Source organism: Pipistrellus kuhlii, unplaced genomic scaffold, assembly GCF_014108245.1.
Source record: "Pipistrellus kuhlii isolate mPipKuh1 unplaced genomic scaffold, mPipKuh1.p scaffold_m20_p_1, whole genome shotgun sequence".
Classification (NCBI taxonomy): Eukaryota; Metazoa; Chordata; class Mammalia; order Chiroptera; family Vespertilionidae; genus Pipistrellus; species Pipistrellus kuhlii.
The window spans coordinates 30,634,053-30,650,062 of NW_023425404.1; the positions used below are offsets into that span (position 1 = coordinate 30,634,053).

Consider the following 16,010-nt stretch of genomic DNA (forward strand, 5'->3'; position numbering starts at 1 on the left):
ACATCACTGATGATGTTAATCTTCATCACTAGCTTAAGGTGGTGTTTGCAAGCTTTCTACACTGTAGAGCTATTTTTCCCCTTCCTACATTGTGCTCTCTAGAAGAGTCACCATGTCCAGGTCATACCTGGAGTAGGAGATAGGGGTATCTACATATATTATTTGGGATTCTTCTAAAGAAGAATTGCCCCTTCTCAGCGAGTGAGAAATTTTTAAGGCTCAGAATGCATTGCTTTTGCTTCAAGACAATGAACTAGTGATGAAAACATCTTATAGGCATTGTGGTCAGTGCTGGGGATACCTTAATATATCCCTGGTTTCTAAGAACATACGATCTTGTCAAAGACAAAAAAAAAAAAGTAAGCCTATAGTCAAGGTCCAAAGTGAGAGTTGCTCTATGGTCGGGGCTCAAGGTGCCAAGGAGCTGTGATGCCCAAGCGAAAAAGGTTTATTCTCTGGGAGAGAAAAGATCAAGAAAGGTCTTAGGAAGGAAATGATAAATGAGGTTAACTTGTCTGGTTAAGTAACTATCTAGATGGATATCCTATTAACCATTTTCCACAAAAAAGGACCAAAAACTAGTTTGTAGGCTGTGAAGCTCTCAATGTTTGGTTTGTTGAATTAGAAATGATCTAGAACAATTTTAACATTTGGGTAGCTTGATCTGAGTTCTGGAAAGAAGAAGGAGTTTAAGAGACAGATTTGGAAATTTCACCTGGGAGAAGGGGATCCGGGAGGCCTCAAGAGTGATTAAGGTCTTCACAGCAGAGCATGAAGAGTGAAAGTGAATGGCAAAAGAGAGAAAGGGGAGGATACAAGAGTCCCTCCTACTGCCACCATCTCCTCAGACACACTCTTCCAGGAGACCCAGGGCAGGCAAAGGCACACTGTAGTTTAGACCAGCGTTTTTCAACCGCTGTTCCGCGGCACACTAGTGTGCCACGAGATGTTGCCTGGTGTGCCGAGGTGCAGACAAGACAAGAATTTTATAATTTTTCACTATTTTGTTTACTTAATATTTCATAGTAAAGTAATTATAAAATACTTTCTTTGTGTTTATTTGATTCCTATTCAAGAGAATTACTTTATATATAGTCAATATAGGCACAGAGTTAAATTTTTTAACATTTTCTAATGGTGGTGTGCCTCGTGATTTTTTTCATGAAACAAGTGTGCCTTTGCCCAAAAAAGGTTGAAAAACACTGGTTTAGACAACACCACATTTCCTGGCAGGAAAGAAGTATGGATGCATGGAAACCATCCCAATCTCAAAGCAAGTAAGCTAAGTAAGGATTTTTTTAAAAACTTAGTGGCTATGCTGATGGGTGATACTGAACATGACTTCTTTCTAACTCTTTGAACCTTTGTGGCAATATCTCTATGCAAGATTAAAACCAAGGAAAGATGCCTTTTTCTTGACTTTAAGATGTGCAGGTATATGTTTTTATTGACTATATGTTATATATCTATTCAACATAAAAAGTAAATAAAATTCTAAAGAAAATTAATAAAATTAAGAAATAAGTTATAAAAATTAGTCATACTCCCACCCCTAAAATAATTAACTACAACTGAAAGTGTTACCTATGAACACACACAAATAGATTTCAAAATATATCTATTTTTATATTTACAATGTTGAAAACTTAGAAATGATAGATAGTTGTAAGTAAAAATTGAAGTCTATATAGCCACCTGGAGGTTTTTAAAAAAAAAAATCTCTTTTCATTGATTTCAGAGAAGAAGGGGAAGGGAAAGAGACAGAGAAATATCAGTGACGAAAGAGAATTATTGATCAGCTGCCTCCTGCCTGCCCCACACGGGGGATTGAGCCCACAACCTGGAGTATGCTCCAACCAAGAATTGAACCATAACCTCCTGGTTCATAGGTCAATGCTCAGTCACTGAGTGATGCCGGCCAAGCTGGAAACTTTTTTATACCTGTTTGTATAACTTATTTTTTAACCAAAAAAATGGAATGGAATCATACTGTGTGCATTGTTCTATAATTCTCTTTTAAAACTATGTTATCATTAATCATCATTATTACCATCATGAGCATTACTATTTATTGAAATATATATACTTTTAGGGACATATCATTATCCCTATTTTCCAGATAAAGAAACTGAGGATAAATAGATGTTAAGCAAGTTGTGATCTAGAACAATTTGAACCAGAATCCAAACTTAATATATGTCAGTAAGTGCTTACTTAAAATAGTGGTTTAAAATTAATTGTTCAATTTATTAAAGTTATAAATACAAAATCCTGGTTCAATTATGATATTAATTATTCTCTTATTTTCCTTATAAACATATACAAATTTATCAATGGTTAAAATGAGCCTGAGTTAATTTTGGTTCCATTTACAAATTTAATTAAATGCTTTAATGCTTCAAAATGAATTTTGAAATTTAATATAGTCAATTTTCTTCTTAAATATTTTAATATCTGACTTACAGAGACCTTACCAAATTATTTAAGTAATATTTGTAAATTTAATAAGTTAAATATAAATATGATGACTGTAAAATGCCTATAATTGTTCCCATACTGTTTATAAAATAAGTGCTATTTAATATTAAATGACAAGTTCCAACCAATTATTCAATTATGTATTATAAATTAGAATCACAAACCTAGCATGCTAAAGTGTATTGAACATTACAAATACCTTAAGTATCAAACAGAAACAAATTCATTAAAACACAAATATTAATACTGCTTGTTATATTTATCTCTTCATCTTTATAATTAATTCTAAATATTTTTCAATGAAAACATAATTATCCAGTTCCCATTTGTGTAACGGAGAAGTAGCCTATATTAGATTAATTTTTTTGTCAATAACAATTACAAATCCTAGACAAAATATAAAAAAATAACTGTGTGAAGGCACTGGAGAGCAACCCAAAGTAGGGAAAAGTGGGAAGGATATTATCCTTGAAGAAGGGAAGCTCACTGAGTGAGGTCCACATTTAATCAGCTTTTCCTCTGAGGGCACTCCATGGTTTACTTCAGTGCCTGGGGTAATACAGCTCAAACGGAGAGCAGCAGTTTTACTGCTGAGATGAGATGAGAAAGAAGTCAGCATTTTGGAAATGAGCCAGAGGCACTGGAAATCAAATGGGGGAAATCCAGGAAGGAAAATGCTACAAAAGAAGATTTAAAATTTTAATATGAATGTTCCTTTCATCCTTGACTGACTCCTAAATTGTATACACACAGGACAAGACTCCAAGAAACGCAGCAAAAAGAAAAAGGATAAGGAACTAAGATGAGATATTTAGCACCTGCCTAAGACTCGGGAGTTTAAGTTTGCTATTTAAGTTCAACAAAACTAGAGGAATTTGGTAAAAAGCTTGACTTTCTACTGACATTCCAGAAGGGCCTCACCTTAATAGTAAAGACTATATATGAGGGCCAATGGCAAGCTGAATATACCTAACAAAGGCTAAAACTGAGCCCCCCAGGATCAAGACGATCTGCCAGTAATTTTACTGCTGCCATAACAAAACGCAATATTCTTTAGAGGAGGATAACTAACCCAGAGTTTCTACAACATAGTATTCTCAATGACCAATATACAATAAAAACACTGTTAGGCATGCAAAAAAGCAAAAATGCAATTAAGAGGTTAGTAGAAGTGCATCCACATGTGACTCGTATTGGAATTATCTGTAAAAGAACTTTAAAACAGATACAATAAATATAATCAAGAACCTATAGGAAAATGTGGACAACACGGGTGAACAGATAGAGAACCTCAGTGGAAAAATGGGAAACATTTTTAAAAGAACCAGGAGTGGTTCTCATCTCAGGAGTGGGCCCACAAGACAACACTGCGGCCACAGGGGAACCTGGATCCATCTCCAATACAAACCAGCCTTCTCTGGGGAAGCTCCAGAGAAATACGATGCCCCAGACTTTAGCAAAGAAGAGACAACTCATTTTAGCCAAGAGCAAGCAGAGACATCGTGAAAGGACTGAACATCCAATGAGGCTGGCCAGCTGCATTTTCAAGGGTGCAGTCACCAACATAACTGCCTGTCCTGACAACGTGGTCAGCACAGGCGGCAGGAGGAGACCTTGGAGAAGCCCCAGCAGAGGAGTGCCTGCAGGAGACTGTAGGAGCTCCAGGCCTGCAGCAGTGAAGAACTTTTAAATACTTTCAATGTGACAATATGATGAAAATAATTGCACCAGGAAGTGCAGGTGAATCCCGGGGCCATGCTGGTCCTGGGTCTCTACAGACCAGCCCTCAGCCCAGCACAGCACAATTTTCAAATTGGGCAGAGATGATCCCAAGAACAGATCTCTGTGGCCCACAGCTTCTCTGCAGGCAACCAGTCACCTGTGGAGTTATGCAGAGATAGACTCTGAGAGTGAAGAGAGCAAGAGAGAGACTACCTGCAGCTTTGAGGGAAGACAGGCTGGCCAGGGAGACAGAGAGCCAGGAGCCAGGAAGAATGTTTTGATTTCATATAAATATGACTTTATTAAACTTGCTATTATATCTCAAAAAAAGGAATCAAGATAGAAAGTCTAGAATTATAAAAATTCTAGATGCATAATCTAAATGTAATCATGAGGATTTTTCAGAGAACTCGGACTAACATTCTACAAAACATTTGCCCTATGATCTTTCTTTTTTTCTATTTTTATTGCCCTATGACCTTTTAAAGTGTCAAAGCCATGAAAGTCAAGAAACATGAAAAACTGTTTTATGATTCTTGGCATGCAGACTCTGTATATTTTTGACTGATTAATACTCATCATAATCATTTATCACCATAATGCATATTATACAGCCATCAAAACTGTTTTAAAAATATGTACAAAAGTGTTCATGAGGTAATAATTTTTAAAAAAATATTTTTATTGATTTCAGAGAGGAAGGGAGAGGAGGAAAGAGAGAAACATCAAAATGAGAGAGAATCATTGATTGGCTGCCTACTGCATGCCCTACACTGGGGACTGAGCCCACAACCAGGCATGTACCCTGGCTGGGAATTGAACCATGACCATCTGGTTTATAGGTCAACACTCAACTACGGAGCCATGCCAGCCAGGCAATATAATAATACTAGAGACCTGGTGCACAAATTTGTACACAGGTGGGATCCAGCTGACTTGCCATGATGAGGGCTGATCTGGACCAGCCTGGTATGGAGGAAGGGCTATGGGAGGTTGGCTGGCTGGCCCTAACCCCAATCAGGGTGAGGTGGAGTGGGCCGATTGAGGGCCAGGCTGGCAGGGGGCAGGGAGGAGAGGAAGGGGCTGAGGTAGGTTGGCCAGCCGCAGTGGACATCATAGCAACTGGTCGTTCTAGTCATTACGCTCATTCCTGCATTCCAGATACTGGCTTTTTATATATATAGATTTTTAAAGTGAGATTAAAAACTCAAAACATAAGGTCCTAAGAGTTTTATTTTTTCATCTAGCCATCTCATACCATGTACTAGATATGATGATGAAGAGTCCTTCTTTACACAAGAATGCCAGCTAACAAATATAAAAGTAATGATTAAAATTATCATTTTATTACAACTTAAAAAATAATTCATTCAGGCAGGCTCATCAATGGATACCGAAGTCTTTGAATAAAAGGTTGGCAAGGAATCAGCTGTTCACATAGTTCACAAGTTTCACACCACAGGTGTAATAATTAAGAGAAGGGGAAAACTTACATTGTCGAAATCAGATTGTCAACACTTAACTCAGTGATCAATCTTTTCATCCTGCATAGCAAGATAGAAAGACATCTGATGTCTCCTGGTGTGATGTAATATGAACAAGTATTACATCAGTATATCTATGAATATTTTTGCCGAAAATGTTTAACCTGAATTTAACTGATTATTTAGATCTAATTTTTATTTTATGAGAAATCTGGGGATAGAGGAATAGGTTAAATGGACACATTGAGGAGTCAAATCCAGAAGGGCCCTAGCCAGATAACTTGATTGGTTAGAGCGTTGTCTCAATACTCCAAGGTTTCAGGTTTGATCCCTGGTCAGGGCATAAACAAAAATCAACCAATGAATGCATACATAAGTGAAACACACATCGATGTCTCTCTCTTTCTCTCTCTTACTTTCTTTATAAAATCAATAAATTTTTTAAAAATATTTTAATGTTCTCACAAAGAAATAAATACATCTTCCAAACAAATACAGATGGTAGAACACACTCCAGGATAACTGCACTAGTCTCTTGAAAAAACTGCTGATGAAAATATGGATGCTCCTGACTGTCCTACATCTTAAAAGACTTAAAGACATGTAATCATGTTACACTGGTTCTTTGGCTGGATTCTGGTTTGAATAAATTAAAATTTAAATATAACATTGGGATAATGGAAAAATCTTTAAATATAGACTAGATATTAGATGATATTGAGGAATTATTGTTTATTTTGTTAGAAGTGACATGGGTTGGGATTAAGTAGGAAAATGTTCTTGTTGGAAATGCTTCAGTAATACAATATATTATTGCTCTCAATTATCATATCCCTTTTTCCTTGGTAATAACTATATATCCTCACCTCTTTTCTCCTCTTGCCCTGCAACTTGCAGGAATTCCTTTAGAAGGAGTCTATTTCCCCACCCTATTGACATTATGCTCATCTTTGGTCAATGAAATACAAGCAGAAGTGACATGGGTCTCACTCATACTTTTTCAAGTATAAGCATTATGCATGTCTTTAGACTTTATACACATCTCTAAATTTGAAGAAGCCTTGGGAAGGCAGTTCTGAAGTTTCTATGAGTGCCAATTAGGGGTTCAACCCCATGTGGCATGCTGCTAAAGAGGCAGTAATGTGTGGGACTCTGATCTGGCACTGCAGGCTCACAAGCATGGTTAGATACACATGGGGACAATCATGAGACAGTGAATGGAAAGGGGATGACAGGTGACCCAATGTAGGCCACAGGAGGTAAAGGTAGCCTGCCAACAGTCGGGATAGCAAAGCTTCCTTGAAAGAAATGAAATTTACATGAGGCAGGGAAAGGCAATAGGACTTAACTAACCAGACGGAGGGAGGGGTGAATGTCTTAGCTGAGGGAAATGACATGATAGAAAGTGCAAAATCGAGGGGTGGTGTGGGGAGCCTGAGTCACTGAGGGAAGGTGGAGAGCATTCAAGGTGGAAAGACAGTATTGAGCCACCCTTCATTCAGAATGGCTGGGACACAGCTAAGTGACAAAAGTTGCACCTATAGGAGGTCTGTGTAATAGGGACATGAAAAAAGAGGACAGATCTGGTGTTACCTGTGAGGCAAGGCTGGGACAACTTCCAGAGCAAACAGGAGGAGTCTTCTCTGCCAGCCCAGGTGCCAGTGTAAAAGAGCTTGGGTTAAGGTCTGGGCAGAGAGAACCTAAAAGGAAAAATTTTATGGCAGGTTTGAAGGGAGAATCAGTGGGATTGGGAATGTTTATGTTGCATTCAGACGCTTGTGGCAAGCAAGTGTATTATAAGCTAATTCAGTGCTCAGTGATTTTGAATGCATATGTGTAAAATGGAGGTTTTTCGCCCCACTCACTGTTATCTCCACTCTTTTATCCTAAGTACAAAAATATAGTCACTTGGTAAGTAAACAGATATTTTCAGCTTTTTCATCCCTGAAAAAAACACTCTAGTGCAAAAGCAAAACAAAAGTATATATTAGGAATGTTCACTTTTGAAAATGTTGCATTTTATACTGTTCATCTATAGCACTTCAAACAAATTTTTAGATTCAGTATTTCAGTACTAATATTGTGTCCAACATATAAAGCACTATTGAGTATATGAAATGTGGCCAGTCCAAATTGAAATGTACTAAAAGTGTAAACTATATGCCAGTTTCAAAGACAATATAATAAAAGAACGTAAAATATCTCTTTAATAATTTTACATTCATTATTTATTAAAATGATGATGTTTTGACTGTATTGAGTTAAATAAAATATATTTTAAAATTAATTTTACCTATTTCCTTTTCCTTTTCAACATGACTCTTAGGAAATTATATATGGGCTTACATTTGTGGCTTGCATTAAATTTCCATTGGACAGTGCTTTTTAAAAGCTTCATATTGTCTAGAAATATTGTTATGGAGGAGCCCATACTGCAGTTAATGACATTAACAGTTTCTTGCATGCCCAATGAAATGAAAAATTGTTCCATACATTTCTATTTTCTTGAAGGCTGAATCGGTGATTTAGTGATAAGTCATCCAAATATCCTGAAACACGTGCTATATTACATGTTTTTAAGAACAGCCATTTATGTGATTATGTTTTCTTTTGCCATAGGAGAGGAAATACAAAAAAGATTTCAAGAAAAATTTCCATTCATTAGAAAGTGTTAATAAATATTTTAGCTTATCACTGAAGCAAGATAAATAATGTGTCTGAATCACTGTAGCATCAACTTTCAAAATCTATATGTAGCCAGCAGGAGGCCCTTACTGAACAAGTCTGGTGTTTTGTTGTTATTGTTTGATCAGGTCTCTCAAGTGTCTTTTAAACTATAGCAGTCCCTTTGCTGCTGCTGCTTTGTTTTTAATTTATTTTTTATTGAATTTATTGGGGCAACATTGGTTAATAAAATTATATAGGTTTCTTTTTTTAATTTAAATTCTTTATTGTTTAAAACATTATAGGTTTTTGGTTTTTTTGTTTTTTTAAATAGAATTGACATTTTTAAGATTTAGGTCAATTGCTTTATAGAATATCCTACATGGTGTCCTTTAGTTTGTCCCACTACTTTTTGAATTCCTGGGAATTCATCTAGAGAAGCTTGATTACATTCAGGCCACACATTTTAGTAAGAATACTTAATAATTGATGTTGTGTATGTAATATTGCATCATATTAGGAAGCACATATATCAAGGTTTTTTATGATTGGTGATGCTGATTTGATAACTCATTTAAAATATAGATTGCCAGCCCTGGCCAGTGGGGCTCAGTGGTTAGAATGTCAGCCTGTGCACTAAAAGGTTGCGGGGTTCGATTCTTGATCAATGGCATGTGCCTTGGTTGTGGCTTCACTCAGTCAGGGTACATGCAGGAGACAACCAGTCAGAGTATCTCTCTCACATCAATTTCTCTCTCTCTCTCTCTCTCTCTCTCTCTCTCTCTCTCTCTCTCTCTCTCCCTCCCTCCCTCCCTCCCTCCCTCCCTCCCTCCCTCTCTCCCTCCCTCCCTCCCTCTCTCTCTCCCTCCCTTTCTCTGAAAAGCAAAGGAAAAAGTATCCTCAGGTGAGGATTAACAAAATATAAATAAATAAAGTAGAGATTGCCAAATTTCTTTATTTGCCAAGGTATATGTTTTCATTCACAATAAGTGATCTTGGGTGAATATTTGGTTTCCTAATAATTGCTTACATAATGGCTGTAGCATACCAATTTTTGTATGAAATAATTATTTATTAGGAATAACAAAATGTTGGTTTTTAAATTCTACCATTTCTTTTATATTTATTCACTAGCATTTTTCCATAAAGAATCACTTTTCTCTTTTTCTCTCCTTTTGATTACTATAAATTCATGGATTGTTATTTATGCAATCTATGATAATAAAAGCAAAATACGTATGCTAATTAGACCAGATGCCCTTCTGGATGTCCTTTCAGATGACCTTCTGGACAAAGCAACAGTGGTGGGGGCTGAGGCAGATGTGGCCGCCATGGCAGGCGGGGGCCAAGCCTTTTGCACAAATTTCGTGCATCAGGTCTCTCATATATTATAATCTATCACAGTCATCATTCATTTGATGTTCAAATTTTCCCCTCATTATTTGAGTGCTTCCTTGCTTTCCAGCATAATAAAATGTCCCAGGCTCACCTTGTATTTTTACTGCCCCAGATGAAGTCACCTTTAATGAAGAAAGATATTTAGAGCCCTAGCCGGTATGGCTCATGGATAGAGCATCTGCCTGCAGACTGAACGGTCCCAGGTTTGAGTCCAATCAAGGGTACATGCCCAGATTGCCTGCTCAATCCCCAGTAGGGGGCATGCAGGAGCAGCCGATCAATGATTCTCATTATTGATGTTTGCATCTCCCTCCCTCTCTGAAATCAATTAAAATATTTTTAAAAATAAGATTAAAAGATTAAAGCTGATAGGTGCAGCCAGATTATCAGCCTGAGCATCTCTTTATGAAAGAAAAAAAGAAAGAAAGAAAAAAGAAAGAAAGGAAAGAAAGAAAAAAAGAAAGAAAGAAAGAAAAAGAAAGAAAGAAAGAAAGAAAGAAAGAAAGAAAGAAAGAAAGAAAGAAAGAAGAGAAAGAAAGAAGAGAAAGAAAGAAAGAAGAGAAAAGGGGGGGGGAGGAGGGGAGGGAGGGAGGAAGGGTGGGAGGAAAGGGGGGAGGGGAGGAAGGAAGAAAAGAATTTAGAAACCAAAATCTGGACATTAGATATGCTTCAGGTTATAAGAATCTCTTGGTGAATAGTTTTCTAAATTGAGATATAATTCACATATCATAAAATTCACCAGTTAAACAATTCAAAAGGCAAATCAAAACCACAATGAGTGGTTGCTTCAGCAGCACACAGACTAAAAATAAAACAAAAAATAAACCCTCAATGAGATCCCACTTCACACCCATTAAGATGACTATCAAAAATATTTTTTAAAACAGAAAAGAACAAGTGTTGGCTAGGATGTGGAGAAACTAACTCATGTGCATTGTGCGGGAATGTAAAATGGTTCGGCCATTATGAAAAAACAGCATGGTGGTTTAAAAATAAATTAATAAAAATAGAATTTCCATATGGCTCAGCAATTCCACTCCTAGGTATATACCCAAAAGTACTGAAAGCAGGGTCTTGAAAATATATTTGAACACCTATATTTATAGCAGCATTATTCACAATAGCCAAAAGGTAGAAGCAACCTAGCAACAGATGAATAGATCAACAAAATGTAGTATATACAGACAATGGAGTGTATTATCTTGCCTTAAAAAGGAAGGAAATTCTGGCACATACTCCAGCATAGATGAACGTTGAGGACATTATGCTCAATGAAATAAGTTATAGAAAAAAAAAAAAAAAAGCTGGGATAGCAATACTTATATTTGACAAATTAGACCTCAAAGTGAAAGCCATATCAAGAGATAAGGAAGGCCTTCATAATATTAAAGGGAGTAATTCAACAAGAAGATATAACTCTGGTAAACATACAGTATATGCACACAATATAGGAGCACCCAAATACATAAAAAAAAATCTTTTGAAGGATATCAAAGGAGAGATTGACAACAATATTGTCATAGTAGGGGACTTTAATACCCCACTAACATCACTGGACAAATCCTCTAAACAAAAAATCAGCAAAGAAACATCAATCCTAAATGACTCACTAGACCAGATGGAATTAATTGACATCTTCAGAACATTTCACCCCAAAGCCACAGAATATACATTCTTCTCAAGTGCACAGGGGTCATTTTCAAAGATAGACCACATATTGGGACACAGGCAAAGTTTCTTCAAATTCAAGAAGATAGAAATCATATCAAGCATCTTCTCAGATCACAATGGCATAAAACTAGAAATCAACTACAATAAAAACAACAACAACAACAACAAAAATCAAACACCTGGAGGCTAAATAGCATGCAATTAAACAATGACTGGGTTACCAAAGAGGTCAAAGAAGAAATAAAAAGCATCATGGCAACAAATGACAATGAAAACACAACAATCCAAAATCTATGGGACACAGTGAAAGCAGTCTTGAGAAGGCAGTTTATATTCGTAGCTCTACAGGCCTACCTAAAACAAAAACAGAAATACAAGAAAAATGGTAATAAATTATCTAACTCTACAACTCAAATAGAGAAATATAGCAACAAGAAAAGCCCAGCATAAGCAGGAGGAAGGAAATAATAAAGATCAGAGCAGAGATAAATGACATAGAGACCATAAAAACAATACAAAAGATCAACAAAACCAAGAGCTGGTTCTTTGAAAGGATAAATGAGATTGATGAACCTCTAGCCAGGCTCACCAAGAAGCAGAGAGAGGTTTCAAATAAACAAAATAAAAAAATGAAAGAGGTGAAGTAACAACCAATCCCAGAGAAATACAATTATGAAAAAATACTATGAAAAACTCTATTCCAACAAAATGGACAACCTACATGAAGTGGACATATTCTTAGAAAAATATGAGCTCCCAAAACTCAATAAAGAAGAATTTAAAAACCTGAATAGGCTGATAACTACTGAAGAAATTGAAGCAGCGATAAAAAATCTTCCAGAAAACAAAAGCCCTGGTCCAGATAGCTTTACAGGGGAGTTCTACCAAGCATTCAAAGGAGAACTAAAATCTATCCTCCTCAGACTATTCCAAAAATTTCAAAAGGAAGACATACTTTCAAGCTCCTTCTATGAAGCCAGCATTACCCTAATCCCAAAACCAAATAAAGACACCACAAAAAAAGAGAACTACAGGCTAATATCCTTGATGAAGATAGATGCTAAAATCCTCAACAAAATTCTAGCAAATCTGATTCAGTAATACATTAGAAAGATCATACACCATGACCAAGTAGGATTTATTCAGGGGATGCAAGGATGGTACAATAACCACAAATCAATAAATGTGATGCATCACATAAAAAACCTGAAAGACAAAAACCACATAATCATATCAATTGATGCAGAAAAAGCCTTTGACAAAATCCAACACCCTTTCTTGATAAAAACTCTCAGCAAAGTGGCAATACGGGGATAATACCTCAACATAATGAAAGCCTTAGCTGGCTGTAGGACTGTCATATCATACTCAATGGGCAAAAACTAAACTCATTTCCCCTAAGAACAGGAACAAGACCGGGATGTCCACTTTCACCACTCCTGTTCAATATAGTACTGTAAGTGCTAGCCATAGTGATCAGACAAGAAGAAGAAATAAAAGGGATCCAAATTGGAAAAAAAAAATAAATAAAACTGTCCTTATTTGCAGTTGACATGATACTATACATAGAAAACACCAAAGACTACATAAAAAAAACTACTAGACCTACCTAATAAATGAATTTGGCAATGTAGCAGGATACAAAATTAACACCCAGAAATCTATGGCCTTTTTATACATCAATAATGAACTCACAGAAAGAGAAACAAACAAAAAGCAATCCCATTTACCATTGTACCAAAAAAATTAAGATACCTAGGAATAAACTTAATTAAAGATGTGAAAGACCTGTACTCAGAAAACTACAGGGCATTGTAAAAAGGGATAGAGGAAGATATAAACAAACGGAAGAACATATCATGTTCATGGATTTGTAGAATCAACATCATTAAAATGTTCATACTACCCAAAGCAATCTATAGATTCAATGCAATTCCCATTAAAATACCAATGGCATATTTCAAAGATCTAGAACAAACTATCCAAAGATTCATCTGGAATAAAAATAAAATAAAATAAAAAAGACCCTGAATAGCCACAGCAATCCTGAGAAAGAAGAGCAAAGTTGGAGGGATCACATTACCAGATAGTAAGCTATATTACCAAGCTACAGTTCTCAAAACTGCCTGGTACTGGCACAAGAACAGACATATAGACCATTGTAACAGAACAGAGAACCCAGAAATCAACCCAAGCCATTATGCACAATTAATATTTAACAAAGGAGGCAAGAGCATACAATGGAGTCAAAACAGTCTAATAAATAGTGCTGGGAAATTTGGTCAGATACATGCAAAAAAATGAAACTATTTCACCAAGTTACACCATACACAAAAACAAACTCAAAATGGCTAAAGGACTTGAATATAAGATAGGAAACCATAAAAATCCTACAGGACTCCATATGCAGCAAAACAGCAGACATATGTCATAGCAATATCTTTACTGGCATAGCTCCTAGGGCAGTGGAGACTAAGGATAAAATAAACAAATGGGACTACATCAAAATAAAAAGCTTCTGCACAGCAAAAGAAACTATCACCAAAACAACAAGAAAGCCCACTGCATGGGAGAACATATTTACGAATATTTCTGATAAGGGTTTAATCTCCAAAATTTACAGAGAACTCATACAACTTAACAAAAAGAAGATAAATAATCCAATAAAAAAAAAAAGTGGGCAAAGGATCTAAATAGACACTTTTCAAAAGAGGACATAGAGAAGGCCCAGAGACATATGAAAACATGCTCAAAATCACTTGTTGGAAGCTACCCATTGTCTAGCTATCAGGAAAGGGTAAACAAGGAACCCAGTAGACCTTGAGCTCTGGCAAGGGCCAAAGCTATTCACCGATTATTTAGTTGAGACAATGGTGGCTCAATAAATTTCCTGACCAAATAGTTTCAAAGTAAATCTTTACTAATATTTACTGACCTTTAAGATAGTCTGTCAGATACTGGAATTGCCTCCCTGACTAAGGGCAATATGTGTATCTAAAATTGAATAAAAGATTGGCAGGTCCTGAAGTCTTTCTTCTTGAGAAAGATTTTCTATCTGCCCCCCCCAAATTTCCAAATTATTATTTCTTGTCTCTTCTTGTCATATGCCCATGGTCCTTCTCCAGAGCCCAAACCCTAAGTCATGCAGGATGTGATTTTTTACAGTCACTAATCATCCAAGAGATGCAAATCAAAGCAACAATGAGATATCATCTCACACCTGTCAGAATGGCTGTCATCAACAAATCAACAAACAGATGCAATTGCTGGAGAGGATGTGGAGGAAAAGGAACCCTTCTGCAGTGCTGGTGGGAATGCAGACTGGTATAGACAGTATGGAGTTTCCTCAAAAAGTTAGAAATGGAACTCCCATTTGACCCAGTAATTCTACTTCTTGGATTACTGGATATCCCAAGAAACCAGAAACACCAACCAGAAAGGATATATGCACTCCTATGTTCCTAGCAGCACAATTTACAATAGCTAAGATTTGGAAAGAGCCTAAGTGCCCATCAGCAGATGAGTGGATTAAAAAGCTGTGGTACATCTACACAATGGAATAAAAGCCTAAGCGACCATAACTGAACAGATGACCAAACAGGCTGCGTGGGCAGTCCAGGCCTGTGGAGGGTGGGGGGAGAGGCAGTTGGAGGCAATCAGGCCGGCAGGGGGGTCAGTGAGGGGTGACCAGGCTGGTGGGGGGAGCAGTTGGGGGTTACCAGGCCAGTGGGGCGGGCAGTGAGGGGCGATCAGGCAGGCAGGCAGATGATCAGTTAGGAGCCAGCGGTCCTGGATTGTGAGAGGGATACCCGACTGCTGGTTTAGGCCGGATCTGATCCTCAAAATTGGGCCTAAACCAGCAGTCAGACATCCCCCAAGGGTTCCCGGATTGGAGAGGGTGCAGGCTGGGCTGAGGGGACACCACCCTCCTCCCCCCGCATGAATTTTGTGCACCAGTCCTCTAGTGCCACTATAAAAAAGAAGGAACTTTTACCATTTGTAACAGCATGGATGGAACTGGAGAGCATTATGCTAAGCGAAATAAGCCAGTCAGAGAAAAATAAATATCACATGATCTCATTTATATGTGGGATATAATGATCAACATAATTTGATGAACAAGAATAGATCCAGAGACAAATGGTAGGAGAGAGGCAGTTAGAGAGCATGTATATTAGCATAACCAATGGACACAGATACTGGGATGGTGGAAGCTTGCCCGGGGTGGGAAAGGCTGGGAGGGAGTCAATTGGGGAAAAAGGAGACATGTAAAACTTTAGATAATAAAAAAAGTTATAGAAAGACAAAGTATGAGTCCACTTATATGAGGTACATAGAACAGTTAAATTCATGGAGGGAGAAAGTAGAATGTTGGTTGCCAAAGGCTGGGGGTGGGAGGGATGGAGAGTTATTGTCTAATAAGGTATGGAATTTTAGTTTTGCAAGATGAAAAGAGTTCTAGGGATGGATGGTGGTGATGGTTGTCACTGAACTGTACCCTTAATAACTGCTCAATTGGTGGGACTGGAGTGTCTCAGTTGGTTGAATGTTTTCTTGTGCACTGAATGATAGCTGATTCCATTCCCCATCAGG

The 16,010-nt window shown here is 37.1% G+C and overlaps 1 pseudogene; it reads left to right on the plus strand.

Moving 5' to 3' along the window:
• The first annotated feature begins 3,626 nt into the window (after nt 1–3,626).
• LOC118709471 lies at nt 3,627–4,481 on the plus strand (annotated as a pseudogene).
• The last annotated feature ends 11,529 nt before the right edge of the window (nt 4,482–16,010 follow it).